General features: G+C 33.8%; 1 protein-coding gene across 4 annotated transcripts in view; it reads right to left on the bottom strand.

The window, feature by feature from the left end:
• Positions 1-14,787, bottom strand: part of LOC106875071 (uncharacterized) — a 29,246-nt gene extending 14,459 nt beyond the window's left edge. For 2 of the 4 annotated variants that reach the window (XM_014923036.3, XM_014923035.3), the window contains exon 1: positions 14,704-14,787. The gene's annotated coding sequence lies outside the window, so the exon portion shown is untranslated. Of the gene's footprint in view, positions 1-14,112; positions 14,282-14,703 lie in introns of those variants that run through there. The other 2 variants (XM_052978626.2, XM_052978627.2) reach the window with 2 other exon arrangements.
• Positions 14,788-15,474: the final 687 nt, after the last annotated feature.

The following is a 15,474-nucleotide window of genomic DNA, read 5'->3' as shown; positions in this document are numbered from 1 at the left end:
GGTCCACCAAGGTTCAGTCCTCAGCCTCCTCCTATTTATCATAGTCCTCCAGGCAATAACAGAGGAATTCAAGACAGGATGCCCCTGGGAGCTCCTCTATGCTGATGATCTTGCACTAATTGCTAAGTCACTATCAGAACTAGAGGAGAAGTTTCGGGTGTGGAAGCAAGGATTAGAATCGAAGAGCCTTAGAGTCAACCTAGCTGAAACCAAAGTCCTAATAAGTATAAAGGTAGACAAACCACAAACCCCCTTCAGGTAGATGGCCCTGCTCGATCGGTAAAAAAGGTATAGGTAGAAACTCTATAAAATGTACCCAGTGTAAGCTATGGACACATAAGAGGTGCAGCAATACCAAAGGAAGGCTAACTAGGAAGATAGTTTTTGTATGTGGCAGATTCTAAAACAGCACAACAGAAACAGAGATAATTGCTCATGCTGACTAACCAAAATTTTGGAAAATAAAGAGGCAAGTGGATATGAATCTTGCATTGAGAACAATATAAGTGCAGTATGGACAAATTGGTTAAGAAGTTCACGTCATAACTGCAAGGTTCAATTCGATTTGTGGTATATTGGAAAAATGTTATTTCTCTAGCCTTGGTTGGCCCACATCTAGTTAGTGAAACTATATGGAAACTGTATAGAAGCCTGTAGTAGAGATTGTCCCTGTAATTCAGAAGTTACAGCCTTGTCACTGTCACATTGATTATGCTTGAGAGTTAGAATACTCAGTCACATGTTATTCATTTAATCAAACACCTGGATCCTCATCACTGAACAATGGAGATCCACCATACCTACATATAGCTTTAAATACAGGATCCATACCTTTTTGCATCTTTAGTTTCCAAAAATTTTGACTAGCTCATATTAGTTATCTCCCTTACCTACACACACACACGCATGCATGCATGCACACACACTCGTTTCACATTAGTTTTAGCAGACAAGCATGGATTACATAAATACACATTACTGAGGGATCGTTTTACAGCAGTCTGGTCATTAACCCTTCACTTTTTCTGGTCACTAACCTTCGCTTACTTTTCAAGTAAGAGATTTTTCTTTTCATTCTTCTTTAAATATACACATCTGGTAGACGATTTTGTTGAAAACGAACGTCAACAAACACCAGTTTGTAGCTCAGTGCTTTTCAATGTGAAGGATAAAATGTAAACATTGATAGATATTTACACATACATACCTACAAGACAGGCTTCTGCCTACCAAATTCATTCACAAGCTATTGGTCAACCAAGGGCTATATAGGAAGACATCTGCCTAAGGTGCCATGTGGCAGGACTAAAACCCAAGACCAAAACCACATGGTTGAAAACTACATAGTCACGACTGGTTCCACACGACTTAAAATATTCTTATTCCAGTAGCTCATTAGTGTGATGTAAGCCTTCATTCAGTTCAACACTGGAGAGAAAATCACCATTTTAAGTCCACTTTTCAAGATGACATGCGTTTAGGGTTAGATGGGCCATAATTATCTAAGCCAGTTCTTATTTGGAACTACTGCCTTCCTGGACATGTCAGAAGGGCTATTTCTCATTTGTAAATTTTATTTTGTCATGGTTTTATGGCTGGATTATCTTCCTAATTCCAATCACTGGATCTTTCTGATTTGGCGGGCGCCACTTGTTTTCTTAACGAAACACTTTCAAACTTAGGACACTGGTAGAATGTGTCATATAAAACATCTTTTACTCTTAGTGTTATTGAGAAAATTTTATCTTTTTAAAGTTATTTCGTGTTAAAATTGTCGTATTTCGGTAATTTCAACCAATCACTGACGTCTATTGAGGTGAAAACAATTACTGCTGTGGAATGTAAACAACACGTTCTAGCGGTGTAATGGGATCTTTTCCCTTGAATAAAATTAGTGCCGTTGTTTGTCAACAACAACTATCGGCGGTACTGCTATTTATGACATCGTTCGTGCGTTTGTACTGATTTTATCTTTAGGGGGTTAGGGTTCGGGTTTTAGAGTTAGGGTTATGAGTATTTTTGCCAAATTTGGTGAAAAATTTGTGGCGGTGTATTGAACAGATTTTCACCAAATTTGGCAACCCTAACATCCTAAAGCTAAAACCAGTACAAACGCACGAACGATGTCATAAATAACAGTACCGCCGATAGTTATTGTTGACAAACAACGGCACTAATTTTATTCAAGGGAAAAGATCCCATTACATCGTTAGAACGTGTTGTTTACATTCCACAGCAGTAATTGTTTTCACCTCAATAGACGTCAGTGATTGGTTGAAATTACCGAAATACGACAACTTTTAACATGAAATAACTTCGAATATAAATTTTTTTTCTCTGTTCTATAAGACAAAATATACAAGTATACGAAGTTTTAAAGTGTTTCGGTAGAAAACACACTAAATAAATACTAAATAAAAAATGGTGTCCGCCAAATCAGAAAGATCCCTTGTGTGGGTCACCTTTAATAGTCCTGACTACATACATGCAAGCAAAATGTAGGTAATACGACAACTTTAGTAATAACAATATCACAGATTAGATAGAGAGGTATAGCGTGCAGATGTTGATTAAATACATTTACATGTTAATAGAATATAATAAATATGCATTATGATATTTGAATAAGGTATTGTACAAAACCTGAATCTCTTAAACAGCACAAAATCTATCAAATCATTAAACATGGGAACTTCTTAGTTCCAATCATACCATTCCAAGAGAAACACTGGCACAAATGAAATATAAAATACCTAAGAAACGAAAATATATAAGCTTGAACATCGTGATAATTTAAACCATTGATACTATATTAAATATTTAAGCTTTTCATGTGAAAGATAGAATTATCTCCCTTCTAATACGTCGAGTGATAGCAGAGATTATAATGAATCAAATTATTTCAACATCAGAGGAATGAATTGACGTTTGAGCACACGACAATTCAGTGCTGCCTTATGTTGTTGCTTGGAGTCACAGTCTATCTATTGAAGACTACATTTTAAATGCTTAAGTTCATTAACTCACTCAAAAGTAATCATTTATTCTTTTATTCTTATTCTCTTGGTGTGGTATAAATGGTAGAGTACTCAACTAAATTTTTCAGGATAAATTAGTTGTCTTTCTTCTCTATATTCTTTTTTTTTTTAATCCAGAAGTTAAATTTTTTTATCATTCCCAGGTTGATACAATAAGCACTAGTGGTGTATTGAAGTTAATTAAACCAAACATAGCACACTTTTTTACAAACCCCCTAACCCACCCCACCACAGTAAGAAATCATTAAGAATGCAGTAATGACAATAAAAATAATAAAGGGATGGAAGGGGTTCACAAACAAAACTTTTTTGAAAATATTGGGAGAAAGTATAATCAATTAAAGTGACCCTCATACTTGGCAGTTACTTATTTCAAAAGAATAAAAGGCAAAGTTAACAACAGCAGGAGTTATACAGAGGTTAAATTACCACCATTGTTACCAACATCATCGTCATATATCCACAATGAGGACAGCCTATCATGGTCTGTGTCAGCACTAATTCAGAGTTATAACTCTCTAGTACTGTGTGTTTAATCAAAGCACCAGCACTAAAGAGTGTAATTAAATACAACATTTTGTCCAATGTTCTACCTATTCTAACATCTGTCCTCTACATATGAAATATTAAATACAATAAGGACAATCTTGAGCACATATCTCTAGTGATTTTTTAAAGCCATATTCTTATTGCTAACGTTTATTGAACCCTGTCATCATATTTCATGATAACATTGCAACATAGCAAAGACTGTATCACAAAGGCTAGCCTTACTTTCCTGAGCTAGAAAACACTTCATCTCCCAACAACTACTAATCCTTTTCGGAGTTCAGGTGAACATCACAACAGAGTATCGTTTCCACTTCTGTTGAGACAGGGTTACTGCAACACATAGACATAGCTTGTATTGAATGAAACGCCACCTGACTGATTGGTATGAAGTCACAAAAATATTCTTTTCTACTCTAGGCACAATGACCGAAATTTTGGGGGAGGGGGCTAATCGATTAGATCAACCCCGATATGCAACTGGTACTTAATTTATCGACCCCAAAAGGATGAAAGCAAAGTCAACCTTGGCGGAATTTGAACTCAGAACGTAAAAACAGATGAAATACCACTAAGCATTTCACCCAGCATGCTAATATTCCCATCTCTGCCTATTACAGCATCTACTTTCTTCACTTCTTAAGCAATAATAACAAATTCATGCATCTTCAGTTATTTCAGAGTTGCTTTATCACATTGTCACATTCTCACAGATGATTTAGTTTTATTTTTGGGGATGGAGAGAAAGTCCTGTTACCAACATGGATGGCACTTTCCCAAACTTCTTTCAAGTTATCAAATTTTAGCTATCACTTCAAAACTATTTGGAAGGAAGCATTTGAACAGTCCTTAGAACTCACAAAGTTAATAATTTGTTGCTAGCTACTCTAGTACATCTGGTTGTATGGAAAATTCTGGTCCCTGTTTAGTCTGCTAAGAGATCCTGTTGTACTATCTGTATTCACACTTCAGTTTTTTTCTATCCTAGCCACTTTTCTAAATGGTATTGATTCAAGCTGACCCAGTTACTAACTGGTTTTTACATATTTTTAGGTCTCTTAGCTCAAATCCACTCTTCTGAATGCCAAATCTAAGTTGAAATTGAAAGAAGGTGGCCAAGAAACATGACTTATATATTAAATTTGTTATCCATTGTCATCGTCGTTTAACGTCCGCTTTCCATGCTAGCATGGGTTGGACGATTTGACTGAGGACTGGTGAAACCAGATGGCTACATCAGGCTCCAATCTGATTTGGCAGAGTTTCTACAGCTGGATGCCCTTCCTAACGCCAACCACTCAGAGAGTGTAGTGGGTGCTTTTACGTGTCACCCGCACGAAGGCCAGTCAGGCGGTACTGGCAACGGCCACGCTCAAAATGGTGCATTTCATGTGCCACCCGCAACAGAGCCAGTCCAGGGGCACTGGCAACGATCTCGCTCGAAATAAAAAAAAAAAAAAAAGCTTCATACACATCCCTGAATAGTTACTATAAACAATTCATCAGCATTTAGATTTCTCATTGATTATCAGATTACAGAGCATGGAACTGTTAAAAACTTTCTCTGGGTTGACAAATGAAACTTAATAGTGTAGATGAAGAAAGAGATACACACACAAATATAGCATCTATGGTTCACTACTCAGACAGTTATTTGTCCAAACCAACTATGTTCCCCTAACAATTGAAAATTCTAACAAATGCATACAAGTCAATCCATTATTTAATGAATCTTCATCTTTCCCGTTGTTGCTTAACCACATATCAACCATACTGAACAGTATGGTGAAAGGTATTCTAGCGACGACAAGCCATTTATTTAGAAATATCCACAATAATACTGTCTAATGTGCTCTAATCATTTAAGACTCTAAAAAGTAACTATAATATAATTTTGCTGCCTATTCTAGCAAGTCGAGTGACTGCATAAGTGCTCCTTCATTATGTTTTTAATGTCTGCTACCTCATCAATTTCTACTGATAGAATTCAGCAGTCTGATTAGCTAAGTGAACAGCTGCTGTAATAACAATCAGACCTGATACATACAGCATCTCAGAAATTATCTCTCAACATCCAGTATCTTTTGTTTGTACACTTTTAATTGCCCTATAATCTAGTCTTTATATTGTTGCCATTTAGCCCTAGGCTTGTCCAGAATAAGCAGACTCATGATCAGTGAGGTTCCAGTCATGCCCTTCTTCCTGCTTTTACTTTGTATGTCAAAAACTACATTGTTCAATGTATCTATGCCTTTAATTTTCTTAATAAGATAAGGTGTTGTTTCTAGTAGATCAACTTAGCCAGTAGAAGTTTTTGTTGGTTCAATGTATCCTTCTTGAAGATAGTAAGATGTGGTATACAGAATTGGCTGTTACTTCTAGGAGATTGTGTGACCCTAGAAATATACTCTTGTTGACTTGACCTAATCTCTCTACCAATTCCCTCTGATATTCCACTAACAATTTCTACTTCCTAGATAGTTTGCATATTCTAGCAACACTTCCATGTCTATTTCTTACCAGTGTTAATGAAGGCAATCATTTATCTAAATAACACTTTAACTCACAAATAATTTCCCATATCTAGACAAATGTGGATGAATTTGCTCTAAATTTACTATACATCGTTTTAATAAAAGATTTTAAATATAATCAACTATATAAATTTAAAATTTTAGTATTTACAATAAGTATTGACTAATTCTTTGCTCAATTCCTACAATTGACATAACATTACAATGAGGAATTGGTGTTTACACAAAAGTTTTACTGAGAATTTTATTTCTAAGAAAACTGGTTTTTATTTTTTCATATATATTTTATATCGTCATTTGTGAGTATTAGAACTGTTGGTTTAAAAGTTTCTAATGTACCAATTACTGGATTGTTGCATTTCCAGCAGGTAGGGTAACAATGATATATCTCTAATTCACTACTAAGGACCCTCCTTATTCAAAGAACATCAGTTTTCATTGGTGTTTATTACAGCATCTGCTGAAAGATATAAACATACAGAAATAATGGGCTTCTGCACAGTTTCTTTTAACCAAATTTCACACACAAGGTATTGTGGTCAACCTGTGACTATGGTAGAAGACTCTTGCCCATGTGGTATGCTGTGCGATCAAACCCAGAACCACAAAGTTATGGAGCAAATTTCTTAATGGCATAGCCATGTACTTTGATAATATTATTGATTTCATAATCAGCCTAAAGCAAAAAATACTCAATGGTTTTCCTTCTTTACAAACTTAAAAAAACCCAAAAAGCTTACAGAATACTCCAGATATTAGACAAATGAATGTATACAACCTAAAGGAAGCAGTATTATGAAAGTACCTCTTACAGTCTTAGTGACAAATGATAAAATAATAAAAATATATATCCAAAAGTATTTCAAAGTCATTAATTGGCACAGTAAACACCTGAATAATATGAAAAGGAGCTACAATTACAGGAAGTAGATATATTCTTGATATATCAAACAAGAAAACTAGATATAATTGATTTCATCAGTAAGTGAATAAAAAAATTTCAGTAGAATCTATAAAAAGGAATTGTTTTCACTCTTATAAATTCTAAGGAAGGTTCATGGATTATGCTAAAGACACCCATAGGTCAAGTGGTTGATAGAAACCATAGGAAGCCCATAGACATGCATGCATTCATACAAATGAAAACTTTAGCCATCACTCACAAGCGAATATAACCTGTTAGCTTGTATCATGCTTCCACTAATAGTTTTAGATGCCTATGTAGTCACAAGCAGACACAGGCACCCTCTCAGACCTTCATCTATGACCCAGTGTAACATTGAGAATGTGACACTTGCAGGGAGACAGGACTGCACCAGTAGTCAGCTGGTACTCATTTTCAACTGAGTAGAATGAAGCAACACGAAATGAAGTGCCTTGGTCAAGGACACAATGCACTACCTTGTGCAGAAATTGAACCCATGACTATATAACTGTGAGCCAAACACCCTAACTACTAGGCTATGTGTGTGTATACACATACACAAACATGCCAGAACATGTCTATATAGATTTTCAGAAGATTTATGCTTTTGTTGAGCCTCAGATCAACCCTTATCAACTATATCGATGGTCGAAAGTATATGATCACCAAATTATCTTTTTGTCTTTGCACACATAATAGATGTAGGCCTTAACTATCCAATATGTCCTTCCTTTTTATCAATTTTTTTTTCTTAGAGATTTGGATACAATCTAGCAGGTCACAACCATGTAAAGGTTCCTTTGTTGGTTTATTTGTTACATTAGGAAGCATATTTCTAATATTACAGGATAATTGTCAACATTCTTATAAAGCACATTTAACATTTTCATGCTGACAAATGCCAATTAACTAATGTGATGTGTCAAATACAATTCCATATTAAAACTTAAACAGTTTAAGTAATGCATGATGACATTGGTGAAGTATTCTAAAATAACATTCAATCTTCAATGTTACACAAATTAGCTCAGATTAAAACAAATTCAATGTAGAAATAATAGAACTTTCTGTTTACTTTTATTAAATATATCAGGTCTACAATATTTTTGAGGAAAACACTACATAGAATGGCATAATTCCTAACTAGATTGTTTAGTCCTGGCCCAGCAAACCTATTATCAAAAATGTTCCAGTCTTAATCATCTTGTCTTTTTGTGTGTCAGGAACTACACTGTCTAATGTATTCTTCTATAAGATAATGGAGCATAATTTGAAAGAGATTTTGGCTATCATTTCTACATGAATTGACCTTGTAGGATTGATAGCTGTTAACTGTATTTATAGGTGTTTTCATTTATAAAAGAAGTATCTTAGTTCAAATAAGTTTGTATTCTGGTTTAAAAACATTATATCATGTTAGACCTGCACTTAACTTTTATGTTAGTAGGGTTATAAAATAAGTTACTAAAATATCAGATTTTTATCTTAAAAGTCTTATAATCTCCACATTCATAACTTGATTTGTCTAGAAGATTTCACAATCTAACTTCTATAAACTTCACATGAATTGTTAGTTTTTCATTTAAAAATCTAACAAAACAATGAAATAACATCTTAATCATTCCCTTACTTCTTGGTGATCTACCATTTTTATGGGAACTTACTTGCAGCTGTCTTCATACAATTTACTCATATATTCAGCAAATTTTATTCTGTCATTGAGAAATTAATATGACTTGAGGCACAATGTTCATTGAGCTTGTACCAAAAGATTTTCTATTAATGAAATTGTCTAACAAAATCAAACAGCTTTCGTTGACTGCACACTTTACAAATCTAAACATTTAAACCAGTGTTTTTCCACCTTTTTACCCTTGCGTAACCCTTAAATCAAATTACATATCGCAAGGAACTCCTGCACAAAAAAATTATATACCATATCTTTCTCATATTTTTTCATTACAGTTCATGTGGTAAATATCATATATTTGTTATATTTTTTTGATAACTTAAAAGGTTAGATAGGATGATGTCTATATTACAATAACCAATATGTTGTGCATGTATAGTAATATTACGATCATGAAATTATCATTAGCTTACCTCACTTTTTCTCATGGGACCTTTTGCAGAACCACAGGGTTCCAGGGAACCCCAGGTGAGAAACGCTGACTTAAACATTTGAAATGTTGCCACATGATCATTCAACTATTTAATTTATTGAGCAAGAAAAGGAGCTTCTATGTTGGCCTGTTACAAATAACAACCAAATTCCTCAAACACACACTAGTGCAATGGCTTCTTCAAAATAGTAAACCACAAATAAACAGAATCATATTTTTAAAAAATGTGAAAAATACAAACTGAAATTCTAAATAGTTATGCTACATTTATTGAATCAAGAAGTTTGTTTATATTCTGTAGTTTAAACTTTTTACATTTATCAGTTAAAGTTCTTTTTACTCTATGTACAATGCTTAAAATATTTTTGTATGTTGTAAAATATGCAACAATTAAAAAAAAATTGAGTACTATTCCCCTACTGTTTTAAAATGGTCACAGTTAGAAAGCCTTTGAAGCACAAGTCTGCTCAATCAGAGATGATCTACAGATAACAACAACCATTAAATCTCCTTTACAAAAGGTATAGATTGCATTATTTTCAGAAACTAATATTTCTCCACACACCAGAGGGGCAGCAGAGATTACACAAAACTGAAATATGATATCAAAGAAAGATAACTGATACTTAACTACGTAAATAATCTTCTACTACTTCCACTATACTGACACTGAAAACAAGCATAACAAGTTTAAAGACAATGACAATATGCTACCAAGTATCCATGTGCAACCCATGCCAGCATGGCATAGACATTGACGATAATAATTTTATTAGCATAAAGTTTATATTGAGACACATACTTACTACTGCTGACAGATACTGTAACTTAAATAATATTATGAAAGGAGTCTCTACATGGTTGCTCAACTACTTCTTTAATGCTTAGTCAGAAGAGAAAGAGCAATGCCATGACTCTTTTCAGGGTCTCCAACATTGGTTATCCTTAGGCAGGAGATCTGACTAAGGATAACCAATGCTAAAAACACTCAAGAGACACTCTACTGTCTTAAATAAGAAAAGAGCACATTAGACATTATAGTCCTATATACCCCTAAGACGAAGATGGTTATGGTTAAAATATTTTAAATCTGTTAGATCAAGGCTGACCTGAGGTTACATGATGTTTGGCCCATGATCTAAACAATACTTACATTGAGATATATGTAATTTACACCAGCCAGTTTCAGAAACAACTTGATTGATTTAAGTCAGTGTCTAAACAACTTTCACAGGTAATTGATATTAACTTAAGCAGTATCCATAATCAATTCATGCCACTGTTATTAGAACTATCTCAGAAGTAGTCATAATAATTGATGTTTGAGTTGCAGAAGCCAACTGCAGATCAATGTAATCACAATGTCATACCTTATAATACTACTATTATTATTATTATGATTATTATCATTAATTAAGGTGGTGAGCTGGTATAATCATTACCATACTGGACCAAATCCATAGCAGCATTTCATCTCTTTGTGATCAGAGTTCAAATTCTGCCATGGTCAACTTTACCTTTCATCCTTATGGGGCCAATGAAATGAGTACTAGTTGGGCACTGGAGTTGATGAACCTAACTAGCTCCCTCCTTTAAAAAATTTCAGGCCTTGTGCCTATGGTAAAAAGAATGATAATGATAATTATTATTATTATTACTATTAGGAAGAGGCATGGCTATGTGGCAAATTTGCTTCCCAACACACGGGATCTAGGTGCAGACCCACTGTGTGGTACCTTGGGCAAGTATCTTCTACTATAGTCCCAGGCTGACTAAAGCCATGTGAGTGTATTGGTAGACAGAAACTGCATCACTATCATGCAAGCAGTGTCCTTTCTTTTAAATCGTCTGAGAAAACCCGTCTGGTCATAGGGAAATATTACTTTACTTAAGGAAATGCTTGGTGATTATTGGTTGAATCGTTAGAGCGTCGAGAAAAAATACCTTGTGGTATTTGTTCTGGCTCTTTACGTTCTGAGTTCAAGTTTACCTTCATCATTTCGAGGTCGATAAAATAAAGTATCGGTCGATAGTATTGACTAAATACCACCCCGCCCTTCCCTTCGAAATTCAAGCCTTGTGTTTTCATCCTTAAAGAAATTTCAAAAATGAAATAGCATTTCAAATTTTTCAGGAAGTAAAACATCTACCGCTTCTACATGTAAACAAGATATATTTATACATTTCAAATACAAACGGTGGGTGTGTGGGTGTTGAAGGCGCGTCGCTTAGTGGCTACAGTGTTGCAGTCATGAGCGCGAAGATCGTGGATTCGATTCCTAGACCGAGTGACGCATTGTGTTCTTGAGGAAAACACTGCAGTTCACGTTCCTCAGCGATCATTTAGACACCTGACATTCGGAACACTTGTGCACCTGTACAGGCAACGCCGATTTGTTGGGTGGGAAGTGATAGCACATACATTTGATTACTATAAACAAATCGTTTGTGCAGGTCGTTCACCAAAAACGGAACACTCAAGTCGTTTCGACAGGAGATTCCATTATATATATATATATATATATATATAGCGGCAGCTGCAAATCTCCTAAATCATTATCAGCTTGATAAAATGAAGAATATAAAAGTTAAAAGATGGGATTGTTAAAAATCCGGCTTCAAAAAATTTAAATGCTGATGATTATAGTTTAATTACTGTTTTGTTTGAAATCTAGGATCTCAGATTAAACATTCCTTGGGATACTTCGGGACTGGTTGAGCTATGATCAACGGCTTTCTCGTCTAAACCGAACCATCTTTTTTAATGGGCTGCGGTAATTTTATGTTCTGACATTAAAGATTCAGAATCTACAAAAATATTTTTTAACTTACGAAATAAAAATTTTAAAAAAAGTAACTCTTTTAAAACCAGAAACTGATTAAGGTTAGAGAATTACGAACTTTTTTTTTTTTTTAATATAAAATATATTCCGTTTGCATTTGAAGTGTATAAACACATTTATATTGGAGTAAATTATAACGAGTCGCTTCCTTTCCCAAGATGAGAAGAGACTGGTCTGCTGTTTCTAGCAAAGTCAAGTGATCATGTAGAGGCCATCATGTAACTATTTTGAGGATATTAAATGAGCGGATTGCCAGTAAACATTCTATTCCGCTTTAGGTTGGCCCGAGCTAATCAAAAAAACGTATTTAGGTCATGGCTTAGCAGTTAATCTAACATCACGCTGTAGCTAGCTATATGTACATATTAATGAACAGTTTGTTTTCGCCTTTTCATAATAGTCTTATTAAGACATTAAAAAATCAGCTGAAAAACAACGATAGTATATAAATTAATCAAATCAAATATCAATAAACTAACTATAAGATCGAATACTGGGTGATTCCAAACAATGTCTCATTACCTCCCCTGAACCTAAAATCAATTTATAAAATGGAATATCACAAACATTAAAAACTAAATATCAAAATTCTTACATAAAATTGTAATGTAACGTTTCCGTTTAATTTTGAATTTTCTAATCTGACGTGACAGAGAAGTAGCGTGGTGCGTGTAATACGCTTGATTTTTAGATATGGATAAGTGAAGGAGACCGAGCTCGATACTCGAGAACAAGACCATATAATATATATATATATATATATACATATATACACGCACACACACACAGATCGGCCGAAAGATGTTTATTCAAATGGATCACTAATTCACACCATTCAATCATACTAATTTTTAAAATTCATTCAATTTATAGATACTTAAAAATATTAAATGAAGAAAAATCTAAAAGACGAACTCATTAGTAACGCCTATAGTGATCGCTCAACGTGCTAGAAATTGCAACCAAAATTTTCTTCAAAACACACGTATGGTATACAAATAGACGAGATAGGCACGCCTAGACCGCTTTTATCATAGATGCGCCCGATCGTGGATAAACAAATACAAAATTCATGTTTGGATAATATACATCCTTAATATATTGGTTTTTGTCACTTGCGAAAATAAAATAAATTCGTCACTGCCTCCCTTAGAATGATAAACATTCTTAGATTGAAATTAAAACTGGCTTTAATTGTTTAGGGAATCTAACGAATTTTGAATAGCTTTTATTATATTAGTATATGCAATGCCAAATTGAATTCAACTGAAATGGCATGAAACTCAAAAAGGATACATTTTAAAAGCAACTGAATTATAAAAGTAAATTAATTTTAAATATTATTCATAATATATCTAATGACACACACCAAGACCACAACTCTTTAAGACTACTTTTCAAATCATAAGCACACAAAAAAAAACTTAAGGATTCTGCCTGTCCCACAATTGTTAATAAACATAAAAGATACGCAAATCCTCATAAAATTCACTTTTCTTACAATGAATTAAGGATAAAAAGTTATGAAAAATAAAACAAAATTATACAAAAGAATAATAAAGATCAAAGCCGGAAGCAGGATAGCAGAAAACCCGCCAACTTTCCCTGACTGTTAAACGGATAAAACATATTGAGACTGGTCGATAAATATATAAACGTTTTATCTAAGTTTATTAAATTAACGATGATTGATAATAATATATATAAGCGAAATAAAGTAAAAAAGCAAATCAACTAAAAAAAAAAAATCTGCAAGGCAAACAGAACGTGTTTGTATTCATCGGGGGTATAACGGTTTTTCAACAGAAAACAACTCGGCCTAACAACTTTCACGACATTAAATCATACATTTCATTAGAAGCTAGTTTATTGCAATACACCTTTTGATCATTACTTACATTTAATGCCCATAATATACATACATACACTATATATATATATATGTTTGTGTGTTTGTATATATATACATATATAATATATATAAACACACATATGCATACATACGAATAGTTGAGATTTTGATTTTTTTTTTTTTGTTTTCAGTTGCTAAAGTATATAATGTCATCAATATTTCGTAATGTGGGTGATAAAATTACTCACCACTTCAAAATTTTTAATACATAATTGCAGACATTTAAATCTGGCAGCTGGTTAGCTACCTTTAAAGACCCTGTCCTATGTTCGTAATGAGAGTGATCGCCACGCAAAGAGCCACGACGAAACAGTAGTTGTCTACGTGAGTGAGTGCAATACTTGCTTGTGTGTGTGTGTGTTAGCGAGGAGAAGGGGAAAAAAGACAGAATCAAACACTCATTGCGCATTGCATCATGGGTAGAGTCAATTTCAACGTATTGTATAATTACGTTATAAAGAGTCGGCTCAGCAAGCATAGATAGTTTGGAGCCAACCAAGGTGGAATTATGCAATGCAGCTATTGAATTTGTAAACAATAATAATGACATATATGAGAAAGAAGAGGATGGCAAAAAAATATATTTTTAACGCATAAACGCAAAGCATTGTGGGACAGGTGCGCTGGGCAGGTAGGAGTAGTAGAACTTGGACGGATCGACGACAAATTTTTACGAACATCATACGAAATTTAGACATTTTTATCAAAAATAGCAGCAACAAAACTGAAAAGGGGGTGCTTAAAAATCAAATTAAAAATATGTGAAGTCAAAGAAATACCTTGGATCGCCACAATTGGTGATTCTTTATACGGGCGTAAACAGCCGTACGTTCACAGGTTATGGCTCCTTGCACCAAAATGTCGCTTGAGGACAGGCAGGAGTTACCTACTCTTGAGTACAAGTGCTGCTGCCACAGATTGACTTCGTCAAAGATTTACTGTAAAGCTCTACTCTTACAGGGACATAACACTGTCAGCTTAATTTTCTACATGCATAATGATATAATATATTAAATGGAGAGTTGATGTTCTCGAAATTTAAAAACATAAAAACAAAGAAGAAAAAAAGCTGAAGAATTAAGATACTTGAAGAGTATGGCAAAGAACGAACTGAATAAAAAATAAATTTCTTTTATTTGAGAAAAATATTTTTTTTTACAAAATGACATAAAAATATATTACATCAGTAATATATTAGCTACAGCTTAAGTTAATATGTCTTTGGTTTTTATTGGAAAATATAATAGATTCATTTCATTGAAAATAAGCATAAATAAAGAGTAAAATAATTAAGTGGATGAGGAAATATTTTCTTGAACATTGATAAATTTTCAAACTTACATGTATTCATAATTTATACATGCTTGTGTGTGTGTATGTATATATATACATATATATATATAATCATTGTCGTTTTTTAAATTCCCTTTTCCACTTTGGTGTGAATCTTGATGAATTATTTTACAGCCAGATGCCCTTTCTGTCACCAACCCTTATTCCAACTAAGGCAATTATGCTCATGATAGGCTGTGCAACACACATACAAACAT

Source organism: Octopus bimaculoides, chromosome 2 (genome assembly GCF_046866305.1).
Source record: "Octopus bimaculoides isolate indiv1 chromosome 2, ASM4686630v1, whole genome shotgun sequence".
Taxonomy (NCBI): Eukaryota; Metazoa; Mollusca; class Cephalopoda; order Octopoda; family Octopodidae; genus Octopus; species Octopus bimaculoides.
Note: the sequence above shows the minus strand (reverse complement) of the source record. Positions and strands in the feature narration are given on the sequence as shown.